The 16,192-nt window shown below is 33.8% G+C and overlaps 1 protein-coding gene across 3 annotated transcripts in view; it reads left to right on the top strand.

The window, feature by feature from the left end:
- LOC114049823 (gremlin-2) overlaps positions 1-16,192 on the top strand; it is a 132,123-nt gene that overhangs the window by 34,036 nt on the left and 81,895 nt on the right. Inside the window, exon 1 of one of the 3 annotated variants that reach the window (XM_027871241.1) lies at positions 4,521-4,539. The exons of 1 other annotated variant lie outside the window; for it this stretch is intronic. The gene's annotated coding sequence lies outside the window, so the exon portion shown is untranslated. Of the gene's footprint in view, positions 1-4,520; positions 4,540-4,743; positions 4,787-16,192 lie in introns of those variants that run through there. One more of the 3 variants, XM_027871240.1, reaches the window with a different exon arrangement.

Raw genomic sequence — 16,192 nt, 5'->3', positions numbered from 1 at the left:
GCTTTGTTATAATATAAATGTACTGGGGAAGGGGACTATGAGGCTTATCAGTTATTTATACTTTAGTGTGAATGAACTCTAGACCCTATCTTGAGAATAAGTTTTGGTAGAGACAATGGGAAAGGATTGGGCTGCTGAAAGGTAATGAAGGAGAAAAAGGATTGCTACAAAAGAAAGCAAGTTTCAAAATTAGGAGGCTGGGTAAGCAAAAGGTAAAAATGTTTCCTAATCGAGAATTTTTCCCAAGGTCTCATTGCTCCAACTTATTTTACAGTCTAGCTCTTATTTGAACTATATATTTGTAGATTTTTTTTTACTTGCAAATATCATATATTTTATGTATTATATACCCATGTACATATTATATTTAAATGCCACTTATATTTATATATACATGTTCTAAACAGAAGTTCACAATTTCTTATGTTATCCTCTTTCCTGCTCTTTTTGGTATATTAAAATATAAGTGGTTGATTATAAATTTACAATAACAGCATTTTTAAACTAAAAACAATAATTAAAAAAAAAACTCTGCATACTCTACCTTACTTTTTTTTTGTATAGCCAAGGGAAATACAGTAATGGAAATTTTTAAAAAAGATAGAAGAGTAATAATAGCTAAGGCTACCATTATATGTCTCCATGGTTCTTTTTTCTGGGGGGGAGGGTTGCCTTCAGATTCTATATCATATTCTTTTGAATACTCAGAAGTATTACATCTTCATAATTTATAAATGAATTTGATTTTCAGGAAAATGTTTCTTAAAAATATCTATTCAGAGTCAAGCCTTGGTGAATGAAGAAGTAATTCACTTGTGTAATAATGACCCCAGTCATAATTGAGACGTATATGATGTTTCTGGTCAAATAATTTATTATATGCTTAGTATGTATCTCAAATGACAACATCAATTAATGTTTTATTTGGAAAACATTTGTTCTTTTAATAAATTCATTTTCAGGAAGTGCTTATGAAGTTATTCCTGCCCTACCCAATCTATGTTTTACATAAGCCTGCTCTACAACAAAAATTGTCTATCAATGAGTTATTAGCAATTTAAAAACTTATGAATCTACATATTTTAAGCTTCAGTTAAACATTTAGATATGTATAATATTATAGCTAGACAAAAAAATTTCTAGACTGACCAAGTAATGTGTTACATATATGTTACAGCTAGAGCCTTAACAGAAGCTAATGATCATAGCAACAGTTAACAATTTAATAAATCGGGTTCTTGTTTATGTAAACTTCCTTTGTTATTTAATCACTTGTTTTAAGTAAAACATTATATCTTGATTAGAGATGTCAGCACACTAATATGTTGATTGACCCAAGATTCCTGATGTGAAATGTAAAGCTTTGAAAATTCAAAGATATCTGCATTTGTTTAAAGTTACTTATAAATCTAATTGTTAGAATATTTAAAACAAATATAACTTCAAAAACAAAAGTGTGAATAGAACAACAATTAATGTGTCTACTACATGTTATTTTTCTGGGACATATATTCCATTTTTTGACCCTTAGCTTTGGCATGTATCTTGCCCCCGGCATAAGTCTCTTCACTGAAAGGAGAGTGGACTCTCCTCTTATAGAGGTATGTCATCTATTGATTTATGTGAGGAGAGGAAAAGAGTGTCTATTTTCAAGTATTCTGCTCACCAAGTTCTTGAGTCATACTGATCTACATAAATATATAACAGCAATGTGAGGATAAGGCTTTGGCCAATCTAGTCTCTACTTCCTTTCTCCCAGTTCTGGCCTCTGGGGCCAATCAAGCAATTCTAAACCCTCTTCCATGTGACAGCCCTTAAATAATTTGAACAATTTATGTCTCCTAAGTTTTCCTTTCAACAGAGTACATACTCCAACTTTCTCCAACTGATTCTCATGTGATTCTCAGCTTCCTCGTCTGTTAAATGAGAAGGCTAAAGGATTAGTCCCTTTGCTTCTTCAACGTTGCTTGTTTTCATGTTTTTAGAATTTCATCTTGAGAGCTTCCTATCCTTCTTGGGTTGACTTTTCCTATAGAACTTTTGCTTAGGGGATCATGCCTATTTATCCTTTCTCTGAACCCTTTGAAATCTTCTCTCCTAAAATCTACTATGCATGTCAAACTATGTTTGACTTTCTTCTCCTCTGGGGCCAAATTCTAAGAAAGGTCACTTTCCCATAAGGTTTCCGTGATTTCCAGCACTTCTTTCTGTTTGTTGGTGAGAATCAGATCCAGAATCTGCTTCCTCTACTTTTATTGAAGAATGCAATTATCCTTAAATCAAGTGAAATAATTTTTAACTGATGTGCTTTTGGTAACAAGAGAGCAAGAGTGGATCTCCAGGTAACTGAAGTCTCCTATTGCTCACTCTATTGTATGTGGTTAAATTAATCCTGTGTTCTTTCAAGATTTTTTTATAGGTGATTCATTAATCCTTGAAGATAACCACATCCCTAGAACCAAAGAAATTTATGTCTGGGCATTGGTAAACTTTATAACTAAAATCTGTTTTACCATTAGTATGATACAAATCATGTAACTTGAGTAGAGATTGGACTGACATGAATAAATAAAAGAAAAAATAAATAACAAGGTAGAAGATTTAACGTATCTACTTACCCAATGAGTGCGCCAATGAGGCAGACAAGAAGGGCAGCAAGCACTATTTCATCTCCATTTTAGAGATGAGCTAATCACAAGGAAGAGAATTATTTTTTTCCAGGGGAAAGCAATGGAGAAGTCATAAATGTAATTCATCCTGTAGACTAGAACAAGCTTCATAGATGTCTGTGACTTGAGCCTATGCCACTTATTGACAAAGGTGATTAGAAACCTCAAAAAAAACCCCTCCATCTTTACATGCACCTATATTTCAGGGCAGGGGGTGTCAGTAGTTTCCATAATTTAAATTATGCATAGTTAGTCACAGGCTGAACATTAACTTAGTCTGTGTCTACTTCTTTTACTTGGTGAGCAACATGTATAAGCAAAAATTTTAAAGTCCATCTATTGCTTTTATTATAGTAAGCTAAAAGTGGAGGTTTTTAACATACATTTTTTACAAGTTGCTAATATTTGTAACTAAATAGTTTGACAATTAGGATCTGGTGAAATTGTATGCAAACTGGACACTGGCACTAATTCATGCAACATTATTCTTTTAAGAGAAATGTGCTTTGTTGAAATCCACATTCAAGAAACACGTGTGTAAATACAAGATCCACCTCCCATCATCACTAGTTTATGCATACCTCTAAACTTCATTTTTTTCAAGCAACATTCAAATGGTGGGAATCAGTTCTGAAAAAAAAAGTATTTTTCAATACTCAGAGTAGCACAACATCTTTATGTGTGTGTCATTGTTGGAGAAAGTTATGTTTATAGTAAAGGAGAGGAATCTAAATTAAGAACATACTAAGATTTCCTTTTCTTCCATTTCTGCCTTGTATGACACATGACAGAAGAAACATGTTTTTAATTTCAGAACTTTTCTTTGTTGAAATAAGTTGCGACAACATCACTTTTATAGTTGGCTCAGTTCCATGTTAGTTTTCAGGAAAGAAACTTCTATTTATTTTGATATTGACAATGCCAGGAATATTTCTTAAGCTCAGTTAAAGGAGAGAGCCTGATTTTGCATGGATCTTAGAAGAGAATTAATAAAGGGGTTGCTTTGAATGCAGGGCTATTGTGATGCCTACTGGAAATTGAGACAAAAGAAATTTATTTGGGAAATTAAATTTTTTCCCCAAAATGAGGTTTATTAAATGTCATCCTGAAGGCTATTTTGGGGGTGAACAAGTGGTTGGGGGTTAGCACCTCAGTGTTAGCAGTCTTGCTAAAAACACATGTTCTAATCAAAATTCCAAATCTTACATGCAAAAAAGTTCTTGTCAAAATCTTTATATTTTTATTTTATCACATTAGAAAAATAAAAGTTTTAAAAAATAATGCAAACACAGGTGAGCAGATTTCAATAAGATCAGCATCATTACTGGCCAATTATATTTTCAGTGGATTTTATACAGCAAATCAGGGACTTCAAATATAAATTAGTTTTAGTCTTTAGTATTGACTATCTTATTAATATTTTGACTTCATTCTTTGACTATGATATAATGAGTTAAGGATAGAAAAGATTTTCTTAGAATAATACTACTTTTTTTTTCTTCATCTTCATCGTACATGCTTTCATTAGTGTTCTATCTAGGTCTATCAGTATGGTTAGAAATTTTAATATCTGTAGGTTTGTTTTGTGTTTACATGGAGTTTTTATTTGTTTAAGAAAGAAAGAAAAAAAATATTTTGAAACCAAACCAAAGTCATGATTCGAAGGGATTTGTGGGTTTGTCTGAAATCTGAACAGGAAGTATGGGCTAGTGATGTCCAGCTGTCACAAAGGTTTCATTACAATCCCCAAATGAAACCAGGAAGCTCAGTTAAGAAATATTTCAGTCTATCTAGAGAGGAAAGGCAGATTCATTTCCAAGTTCAATGAGAGACCAAATTTGGGAGGAAGGAAGCGGAGGTGCAAACCAAGGTGAGGACAGAGCATGGCCAGTTTAGTTGCTGGGCTTCCTGCAAAACAAACTGCATGTGATTTCCAATCTCAGACTAAATGTACATGCCGTCTTAACTCTGAAATGTTTGTCTGTCATTGAGCCCGTGGATTTTTTTTCTCCATTACTTATGTAGTCTAGCACTCTAGTTCAACAAGGTGCATGGATGTGTGCCATTGGATTACATTCCAGGGCATGTTCACGCTGCTTACTTCTTTGAGACATATGGTAATATTATTTATCTTTTTATATTTCTTTTGGCAGATATGGTTCCTTTTGTGGGTTTTACCATTGATGATACTGTAACTGATTTGACTGGATATGGTCCTTTCTTTCCTCATTTATTCCATGTAACATATGTGGACACACAGTCCAAATCTTGACATTGTTAATGTTTTTGCCTTTATACTGGCAATTTTTGAAATGAGTCTCGTAATATTTTGTATGGATGTTATATTAATAATACTATGTGTGGCATAATGGATAGAGAATTAGAGGAATATCTGGGTTCTGACACATAGTGGTTGTATGATCCTGGGCAAGTCATTAAAATTTTCATATCCTATACCAATAAAATAGCAGGGTCCAGCAAATAATTATAATAATGGTAAATGATGATGATGATGATGATGATGATATAGAATGGAATAAGCAGTCATATAGTATCTACTATATGCCAAAAACTATACTAAGCACTTTTGGAAATATTATCTCATTTGATCCTCACCACAACCCTTCAAGTAAGTGCTGTCATCCTCATTTTACGGTTAAGGAAACTGAGACAAAAAGAGATCAAATGCCTTGCCCAGGGTCACACAGCTAGTAAGTGCCTGAAGTCAGATATGAACGCAGTTCCTCTTTTTCCAGGCTTACTGCTCTATCCATTGCTGCTGCCTTCCTTTTGAGGGTATCACGAAAGGCTGAAAAAGAAGTTTTTTTTTTAAATTGACTATATAGTCAACTGACCTCCATTACAAAATCAGAGATATAGTCCATATGGTCCCACTTCAAAAAAATCTCCCAATAAAACCTGATAGTGAGAAAAATGTTAAAATAAGGAGGGAATTCTAGCAGTATGGTAGGAACTGCGTTACAGCAGAAATCTTTGCCTTCTAGGTATTACCACCAATTTTAAGTCACTTTCATTTGCCACACTTAAGGTACTTTGTAATACTTTTAAGCCTATAAGTTTCTATTTTTATTATTATTTACCCCTAAATTCAGGACCACAGTAATTTTCCTAGTGCTATGAATCTCCTCATGCTACACTGTAAAATTGAGCACAGTTATTCTATATTTCTTCCATAGTTTATTTTTGCAGTACTATAGAATTTCAGCTTTAGCAGGAATTGCAAACTCCTTCTTGTCCAACCCCTGCCTAAATAAGGATTTTTGCTATGGTAGGATAAATGATCACCCATCTTTTACTTAGAGATTTCTATTGACAAGGAATTCACCACTTCTGGAGGGAGACTAATCCATTTTGGGATAGCTCTTATGGTTAAAAAGTTTCTCTATTAATTGAGCTAAAATCTGTTCCTAGTTCTGTCCTTTGAGGCTGGGCAGAACCAGTCTAATACCACTTCCATGTGAATAACCTTCAAATACTTGAAGATAATTCTCAATGACTTCCCATGTCTTCTCTAAACTAAAACTTCTAGCTCCTTCAATTCATTTTCATATAGTATGGTCTTAAGGTCCTTCACCGTCCTGGTTGCTCTCATCAGGTAATTGCTTATCAATATCATTCCTTAAATGTGTTGCACAGAACTGGGCACAATACTTCAGAAGTATTTTGACCAGACCAGAAATGATGCAGTTTCCAGCATGATCAACACTCTTGTCCTAGATCCTGTGATTTTTAATTTAGCCTAAGATCACATTAGAATTTTCAGTTGCTGTATCATATTGCTAACTCATGTTGAATTTGTGGTTCACTAAAACTCCAAGACTTTTTTCTTTTTTCAGAATATTTGCAATGTCTAATATTACTGGGTTGAAATTTTATACTGGAACTAAAAAAATACTAAATACACTTAATCCTGAAAATTCCATAGGTTTGGATCTTTAGGTTATATGTAATAAGCTAACATCCTCCTTTAACAATTCTATATATATGCAATTATGAATGTGTATATATATCTGTATAGATATATAAATATATCTATACATATATCTCATTATGCCTATAATGATACACACCACTCATACACTGAGATACCGAGAGAGAGAGTTGCTTTATTTAGATAAAAGAATATATGTAGAGCTGAATTTGTAAACTTCGTCCTCTCCAGTTCATCCTTCCCTCTTTTCCCCTCACTTTGTAAATTCCATCTAGATTGAGAATGCCTCATTTAATCCCTTTATCTCCCCCAGTTCCAAGCACAATACTTCACATAAAGTAGGCATGTAGTATCTGTTGAAGTTCCATTACAAGTCCTTCATAAACTTGCCTGTTCCTGTCTTTGTAGTTTTCTTATATTTTATTCCCATTGTATCTTATGATTGAATACTTTCTTGCTTGCTGTCTCTTGCATACTACATACTTTATCCCAATTTTGTTCCATTCACTGGCTATCCATTTCTGAAATACTTTATCTTCTCACCTCTATTGACTTCTCTGAATTCCTTCAAAATTTAACTCAAATCTCACCTTCTTCAGGAAGCCTTCCCTTACTCTGCCTTACCCTTGTTGTTAGTGACTTCCCTCTAAAAATGCCATATATATGTATGTGTGTATGTATATATATTTACATGTATATATACACATACATGCATATATATGCATATACGTATCTTATAAATACATAGTTGTTATGTGTTATCTCCGCCATTTGAATTTGTGCTTCTTGAGAGTAATGTCTATATTTTTGCCTCTCTTTATATAACCAGTGCATAGCATAGTGCATTGTATAGATTAAGCACTTAATAAATGCTTGTTGACTGACAGGTTCCAATATTTGTGATTTCTTAAAAAATGTAATATGATGTAATAAAGTGTAGATTGTTCTCCCATCCAATGATACCTGTATTAAATTAATTAAATTTAAAAAATATGACTCACCCACTGTAGATAATGTACTGTATCCTTGTAAAATCTTAGTTATATTGATCTCTTACTGATCCCCTATCACATACACTAGAGGCTCTTCAAAAATGCTTCTGTAATCATCATTCTTCAAACCACACTCTTAACTTGCTCAATCTCAACCCATGACTTCAGACCTTACTTAGCAAACTCTGAGTAGATGCTCCTTATCCTGACCAGAGACAGGGAACTAGATCCAGTTAAACCATATGCATTTACTTGCACACATTTGCTTCCAGGCTCTTGAATAGTATAAATGAGAGTCTGGTAAATTGGGAGGTAACTCTGTCATGCAGACTGCCTAGCAAAGAGTACATGGTTAATCAATGCTTGTTGATTGATTGGTTGCCATGAACAATGGTATAATTCAGATCTTGGAAAATTCATTACCTTAAACCTATAAATTCTCCAGATCCACCGCAAACTAGTGAATAACTGGCCTCTATTCATGTAGGCTTAAAGTATATGAGATACTCTCTTGTAAGCAACAGAAAGGGCACTATCATTTTGTAATGGTATGGAAAATATGTATTCCTGAGGATAAGTCATGGTGATAAGTGGAGGATGTATATGTTTCTGTATTAGTCAGAAATGTTTCCCAGTAACACTAAGAAAGCCAAAAGCCTTTTCCTTGGAAGAAGAGGTAGAAGAATGGCCTTCAATGGAAGAATAGCATTTGTATTCTTATCTAAAGAAAGAGGATCAAAGCTTGAACCACCCACTGCAGATGTATTCCAGAGGCTCTGCTTGTGATTGAATCAGGGAGGAGGAAATATTTAAGCAAGGTGTTAGTTCAATACATAATGAAATAAAACTGTCAGATTGATTCAATTTGTGAGTTTCATAGTATGAGGGAGAGTATAGAAATATGTGACCAGGTAACTCTTGTTAACTTGCAGTTGTTTGGTTTTAGGGGGTCCAGTAACTTTTCCCACTTCCTCCAATAATCATTTTATTTCCCTCCTGGCCATTGAACTTCAGGAGAGGAGCTCAAGAGCTAGGGTTAATGGCCTTTCTATGTTGTCTCAGTATCTCCATAGTTGGGTTGCGTGATTCCAAGGCCCAGATACAGTACATTAAAGAAGATATTTGGGTATGAAGATGTGTCCTGCAGTGTTAGCCATGTATTTTAATCATTTGCAATTGAGTTTAATCTATAGTATCTTGGAGAGGATACCCATCTGTGCTTATCACAGTATTACAGATAGTTCCACTGTTCTATACTTTGGTTAGATCACATGTCGCATACTATAGTCCATTCTAGATACTACATTTTTTTTTACATAGGATATTGAAACTCTGGAGCATGAAAAGAAGGAAGGTACTAAGATGGTGAGGACCCAATAAATCACACCATAGGAATTTGATAGAAAAAAATGTAGACATTTAGGCTCAAGGAAAAAAAAAACAGTGGCAGTGATGTGATGGGGATAAGGGAAGACATAATTTCTGTCTTCAAATATTTAAATGGTTTTGATGCTGAAGGGAGATTAGCCTTTTACTGCTTGATCTTATACAATAGAATAATTATATTGTGTCAGCAAGTAGTAAGTTCCCTTTCACTAGAAGTATTGAAATGGAAACTGAATAACCCCTCCTCAGAAGTGTTACAGAGCCAATCCAAGTTCAGTTTTGTATCAGGCTAGAGATTCCCATCTAATTATGAGATTCTGTGATTTCATGATACTTATAAGGACACAGAGACTATCTCATCTGAGATATAGATCAGTATCTTGTCCATAGTAAAAATGAACTAAATTAATGAAAAACCAGATCCTTCACTTTGATCTCTACTTGTTTCATATTCTATGATTTTTCCAATGGAGAACTAAATCGAAGAAAGTGATTTTCTATTCTAGTCCACAAAAGATAAATGATCAAGGATATGAAAAGTTTTCAAAAGAAAAAGAAATCACTAGTAAATTACATGAAAAAACTACTTAGCCTCAATAATAATCAAAGAAATACAAATTAAGGTAAATTTTAGGTACTACCTTGCTAGAAAAGTAACAATTAAAAACAATGAAACAGTGCCAGCAGAGATGTAGAGATAAATGGGTACATTAATGCATTATTCTTGGGAGTACAAATTTGTTGAATATTTTTTGAGGAGCAATCTGGTAATACATAGTAATTGTCCTACAAATAATCAAATCTTTTTACCCAACAATTACATTCTTGGGAATGTATCTTGAAAGTTTTTTTTTTTTAATCCCCTCCAAGGGATATCTGTTTAAAGCTTTTTATAGCAGTCCAACAAAAGGGGAGTGATTGAATAAATTATGGTACATTAATAAAATGGAATGAAATTAACATCAATAGATATGGAGAATATAAAAATATGGAAAGAACTTTATGAACTAATGCAATGTGTAAAAAAAAGAGAACAAAGTACAATCTAATTAGGGCCATGTAAGAGGAAAAGCAATTGTGACTGGATGAAGAACCCTGATGGAGAGACTTAGAAGTGATTGATGTTTTATGTGCTGAAATTCATTTATTTACATAGAAATAGTTTCAACAAAAGTCTAAGTTTTTATTAATGTTTAATATCAAGTTTATCACTAATGTTTTTTAAAGAGGAGAAAAAGAAAGTCACTCTCTAAATGTCTTTTCATTTTGATGGCTCATATTCAATTACTCACTAGTTCCAACATAAGATCAATGGCATTATTTGATTGATGCCAATAAAATTATAGGTTTCTTAAGGCATTATAAATTCACACGAATTAGTTTCATCTATGCTGGAGTTCATAATTATTATTGTTTTTCAACCCATTTCCCTGAGCCTATGGCTCATAATAATGAAATGCTAAAAATAATTTGATCATTTCAGTAAAACAAATAATCATATTTGTTTAAAAAAATCTATGCGACCACGAGTTTTAATTAACTGATTGAAATTGCCAATCAATTCAATGAAGATGGTTGATTCAATAGTACATGCAAACACAACCTCTGAATTAAGGGTATGGGGTAGAATAGTTGTATATGAATACCTTAAACATGTAGGGTTAAGGACAGGAGGTAGCCTAGTACTAAAAACATTATTTCTAAAGCAACAGTCAGCAGAAACCTGAACTTGGTATTGACAATGCTTCCTCTGTTATAGTAGAGATTCAATTTGTCAATAGATGGAAAGACTTTGTAGTTTTTAGGTGGAATTTTGAGGTCCCAGTAGTTTATATGTTTCTATTTAGTTCAGAAGCAATACTAGTTGAACAAAAATAAGCCACAAGTATCCTAATACATCGTAATTTTGCTATGGTCATGTCATAGCATTATGGATCACTAACTTCACTAATCACTGGACAAAGTCAAATATGCATGGCCAGTCCAGTGCTTCAGAGAAGAGTCCAGAGTGCTTAATTTGTGGGAGTTTTCTTCATTTGAATATGCCAATTTTTAAGCTTTTTTTTAGTGAAAAACGTACACAATGCCACACATGCAAACACATAATCATGTTTTTCTCCTTTTTTAAGAAATAGAAACTGTTACAAACTTTCTTGTGTCCTGAGAACACTTTTGAGATATTCCAGCTGTAATTAAAACCTCAGGAAGATCACAAGAGCTAAGGAAGAAGATGCTTATTTATCCTCCTCAGTTCAGCTTCAATTACATCCTGAATTTAAAGGTGTCAAAATCCTCAAGGGATCATATGAAGATGTAATTAGAGCCAAAGTTAGATATTCCCCAGTGCAGTCATTCACCTCAGAGCAGTGATGGTGCCTAGTCCTGGCAGTCAAAAATGCTCAGTAATGATTCTTTAGAGGTGGTAGTCCATGAGGCAGGATCATTTAACTGATCTGCTATCATTGTGCTCATGGATCAAAGAAAGCTAAAATGGAGACTTCAGTTAGAAAGCTGAGAAGCCACTGGTAATGACTATTCAATTCTCTTTTGCAGCTGTTTTCCAAAAAAAAAAAAGAAACAAACAAACAAACAACAACAACAACAACAACAAAAAACTTTTGCAGGGAAGGACTGTCTATGCATACCAAGCAAGAAATTGACCCCACTGTTATTTAATAAGCCCACTCCTATAGATTAGTTGTAAGCATAGCATTTCAGAGCAAGAAGAGCCCTTAAAAGATCACCTAGTCTGACTTCCTGTTTGTACAAAGGAGGAAACTGAGTTTCAGGAAAGTTTAAGTGTTTTTCCCAAGGTGACATAACTAGTTTGTGTTTAAGTTGGATGTATATAATACAATCTTAAAAATAAACTTTTGTTTCAGTAGGATGACCTAGAAGAAAAATTTTTAAATTGATGGAAAAATATCTTGTCTTCTGACATGTAGTTTTCAGTCTTCTAAATTTTAAGTGGCTGGATTACCCATTCAAAATATACTTTAGCTTTTCCAATGAAATAGATGATTTTTTTTTTACAAATATTATCATTGAACAAAATTGTGTGAAAATGGGTAAGAAATATATTGGAAAGGTACTTCTGCTTTCCTGAATGGATGAAATTTAAAAAGTAGGAAATGAAAAAGTACTAATTTCAAAACAATATTTATTTGCTCCTAAAATGCCCAAAGAACAAATTCATTCTTCAACATAACTGTATTGTAACTTTACCCTTTTTCCTATCTGGAAAAGAACATTTCCCCCCAAAATAAAATTTTTTGTCTAAGTTGGGGACTGTCCCCTCAAATCTAAAATACACTTCTCATGCCTTTACCTCTAAGTTACCTTATAAATGTATTCTGTCCCTAACAGAATGTGAGCTCATTGAAGGAAGGGACCTTATTTCTGTCTTTGTATCTACAGCACTTAGAACAGTGCCTGGCACATATGATGCATTTAATACTTCTTGATTAGTTGATTGATAAAAGAATACAAAATTCTCCCCTTCTCCCAAAAACTCTTATTTGTGGGACAAATATTTGAATACTCACTACTGTGCAAGGCACATGTGGGCATCATTTTGTCAGACCAAAGAACAGAAGTCTCTACATTATCATTGGCAGAGAAAAGTCAAGACTGTCCCAAAGACAATTGTATATTTTTTTGATGATGACTTATGGGAGCTAATGCACATGAAAGTGCTTTGTAGATGTAAATATTATTTATGTTTATCATGATCATTATTATAATTCAAGAGAGTTAGGGAGGGAACATAGGACTGCTACCCTAGGGTTGTCTGTCAAATAACCTATCTTCATACAAAGTTGAATAGTCTGCTTTGAGGAAGTTGCCAAATCCTTCCTATTCTGTTTTAATAATGTATGGATTCACTTGCTGAATTGTATGGCACATCATAGGAAACATATAAACTGGTAAAGTCTTCAGTTACATTCTTTCTGATTTTCTCCATCATATGGTTCATTCATTCAGGATATACCAACACAGAACTTCTGTCCACACACAAAGATAAAGCATTCATACATAGAGATGAATAAAACTGGGGCTTTATGTCACACCATGTAGCAAACCCACCTATCCCTTTCCCAAACTATCATCTCCTAACATACGCAAGAGTGTGTGCGTATGCGTGCACACACACATACTTCTTCTATTGTAGGGAGAACACTTGAACACTCAAAAAAGGAAGAGGTAATCATTGTAAGGTAACATAAGTTTAGGGGAGAACTAACCTCATGTCCTTTTTCAACAGTGATGCTTGACTAGTAGAGCAGGGGAGTGCTATAAGCATAGTATAACGAATTTTATTGGAGTATTCACAGCCTCTCACAATATGCTTGTGAATAAGATGGAAAGATGCCCAGCTAGTTTACACAGTGAATAGTACACTGGGCCTGAAGTCAGGAAGATGAAAGTTCTAATCCAGTCTGAGACACTTAACTAGCTTTTTGACCCAGCAAGTCAAAAAAACCTCTGTATGCCTCAGTTTCTTCAATTGTAAAATGGAGATAATAATAGCATTTACCTCCCAGAGCTGTTGTGAGGATCAAATGACATAATGTTTGTTAAGTGCTTAGCGCAATGCTTGGAACTAATAATAATAAGGATAATTATTATTGTTATTGTTGATGTTGTTGGATGATAATAGTGTCACTCAGAATCAAAACTGGTTGCATGTCCAGACCCATGGATTAATTAATAGACTGTTGTCAAATTGGAGCAATATCTCTAGTGGAGTGTCCTAGGGATCTGTGCTTGGTTCTGCCCCATTCAGCATTTTTATCAGTAACTCATATGAAGAGATAGATGAAATGTTTGTCAGATTTATGGATGACAGAAAGGTGGGAGTAGGGATAGTTCATGTGTGGTATGACAGCATCAGTATCACAAAAGATTTGACAGGCTAGAATGGGCTGACTAATAAGATGAAATTTAATGAGAATAAATGTAAGGTTCTATACTTGGATTAAAAAAATATACAGGATTGGGGAGGCATGGTGAGACAAAGGTCTGTCTGAAAAAGATCTCAAGGTTTTAATAGATATCAAGCTACATGTGAATCAATAGACAGATACAGCCACCAAAAATAAAAACTAATTTGAGCTTGCATGGCGTTAAGAGGAACATATCACATACAGAACAAGAATGGTTATAGTTGTAACCTTATCAAACTACATCTGTAGTATTATAGTCTACTCTGCCCGCCACATTTAATTTTTTTTAAGTTTTAATTATGACTTTTAAAAATACCATAGTTATTTCCTCATCTGATTTATCTGCAACAGAATCCTCCCTTGTTACAAAGAAGAGCAGTTAAGAGAAACAAACTAACATAGTGACAGAGTCTGACAGTGTATGTCATATGTCCACTTCTGTCCCAAGAATTCCTGAGGAAATGTTTCAACATTTGTCTTCCAGAAACAAGTTTAACCATTACATTTAACACAAAGTTAGTGTTTATTTCAACAACAACAACTGAAATTGTTCTGCTAGTTCTACTATCTTTTATCTCCATTAGTTTATACAAGTTTTCCCAAATTTCTAACTATCTTTGGGTAGAAATGAATAATATTTTATTACCTTCATGTACTAAAATGTATTCAGCCATTCTTCAGTTGATAGGAACCTGCTTTTTTTCCCAGTTCTCAATGAAGGTCTTGCTATATTTTGTTATAAATGGAACTGTTCTTTCTATTTTTGACTTCCCTAGGATATATAGCCAGTGGTGAGATTGCTTGGTCAAAATGAATGAAGAGTTTAATAATTTTTTTCTCCAAATTCCAAATAGGCAGAATGAATCTAGAATAGTTGTACTGATTCACAATCTAATTGGCAGTATATTAGAGTTGCTTTCTTCTCACAGTCCCTCCACACTGACTCTTTTCATCTGCCAATTTTATGGGTATAAAGTGAAATCTCAGAATTGTTTCAACTTGCCCTTTTCTCATTAATAGCAATTTGAAACATTTTTATGTGGTTGTTGATAAATTTGCTTTTCTTCTTTTGAAAACTATTTATATCCTTGAGCACTTATTTATCGAGCAATAGATCTTAGTCATATATTTGTGACTATTATAGCTCCTTTATATGTTAAATACCTAATTGAAATAATTTATGCAAATATTTTTCTACACTGACAGTTTTCTTCTCATTCTAGTTACATTGATTTTGTTTGTTCAAACACTTTAAAATTTAATGTAATCAAAATTATCTATTTTATCTTTTGTGCAGTCCTCTGTCATTTGTTTAGATATGAATTTTTCTCCAACCTTAGCTTTGAAAGGTACCTCTTTCCAATATATACATAGATATGTGTGTATATGTGCACACATACATATATACATATATGCACATGTGTGTACATATCTACTTATGTCTTTATTATATTTAGCACATGCTTTATAGGTGCATATTACATAAATATACACACAAGCCTTCGAATAGACACGATGGCTATATCCAAATATTAGAAGGACTGACATGTGTAAGAAGGATTTTACTTATTTTACTTAGCCCAAGAAGGCAAACCCAGAACTGTACCCTTGGCAAATTCCAGTTTAATATATGAGGAAAACCTTCCAAATAAATAGAGCTATCTATAGGTCATATAAATTGTCTCAGGAAGTACTCACTTCCCTGTCACTATAGATCCTCAAAGGGAAGCTGGATGTTGCTTACATTTGGATAGGAACAAATGACCTCTGAGGACCTTTCCAACTCTGAGAGTGCAATATCCTTTGATTTGCTGAGAGCCATGTTTATCACATGTCTGCTGTTTTGGTACTGTGGTGTCAGGGCTCACAGAGTAAGAAAATGTAGTAGTAGCTCCCTTGATATGCTTTCAACCTAAACTTCCCCTTAGACAATGGGATGTAAATGTTAGAAACAAGGAAGAATCAAGGATTCATAGAAATTCCTGAACTAATAGAACTGGGAGAGGGCCCCTTCAGCCCATGGAATCCAACCCCCTCATTTTATAAATGAGGAAATTAAGATTCCGATAGGTCAAGTGATTTGCCAAAGGTCATATAATAAGTTAATGTCAGAATCAGAATGCCTTCCCATGGACTGTGAAATTTATTAGAGTGACTAGAGTCTGAAAGAGCTAGTTGAGAAAGATAGAGCAAATTCATGTCATCCATTTATAAATTAAATGAGCTGCCAGCGTGTTTTAATTAAGA

This window comes from Vombatus ursinus, unplaced genomic scaffold, assembly GCF_900497805.2.
Source record: "Vombatus ursinus unplaced genomic scaffold, bare-nosed wombat genome assembly UNPS02014798.1, whole genome shotgun sequence".
Lineage (NCBI taxonomy): Eukaryota > Metazoa > Chordata > Mammalia > Diprotodontia > Vombatidae > Vombatus > Vombatus ursinus.
Note: the sequence above shows the minus strand (reverse complement) of the source record. Positions and strands in the feature narration are given on the sequence as shown.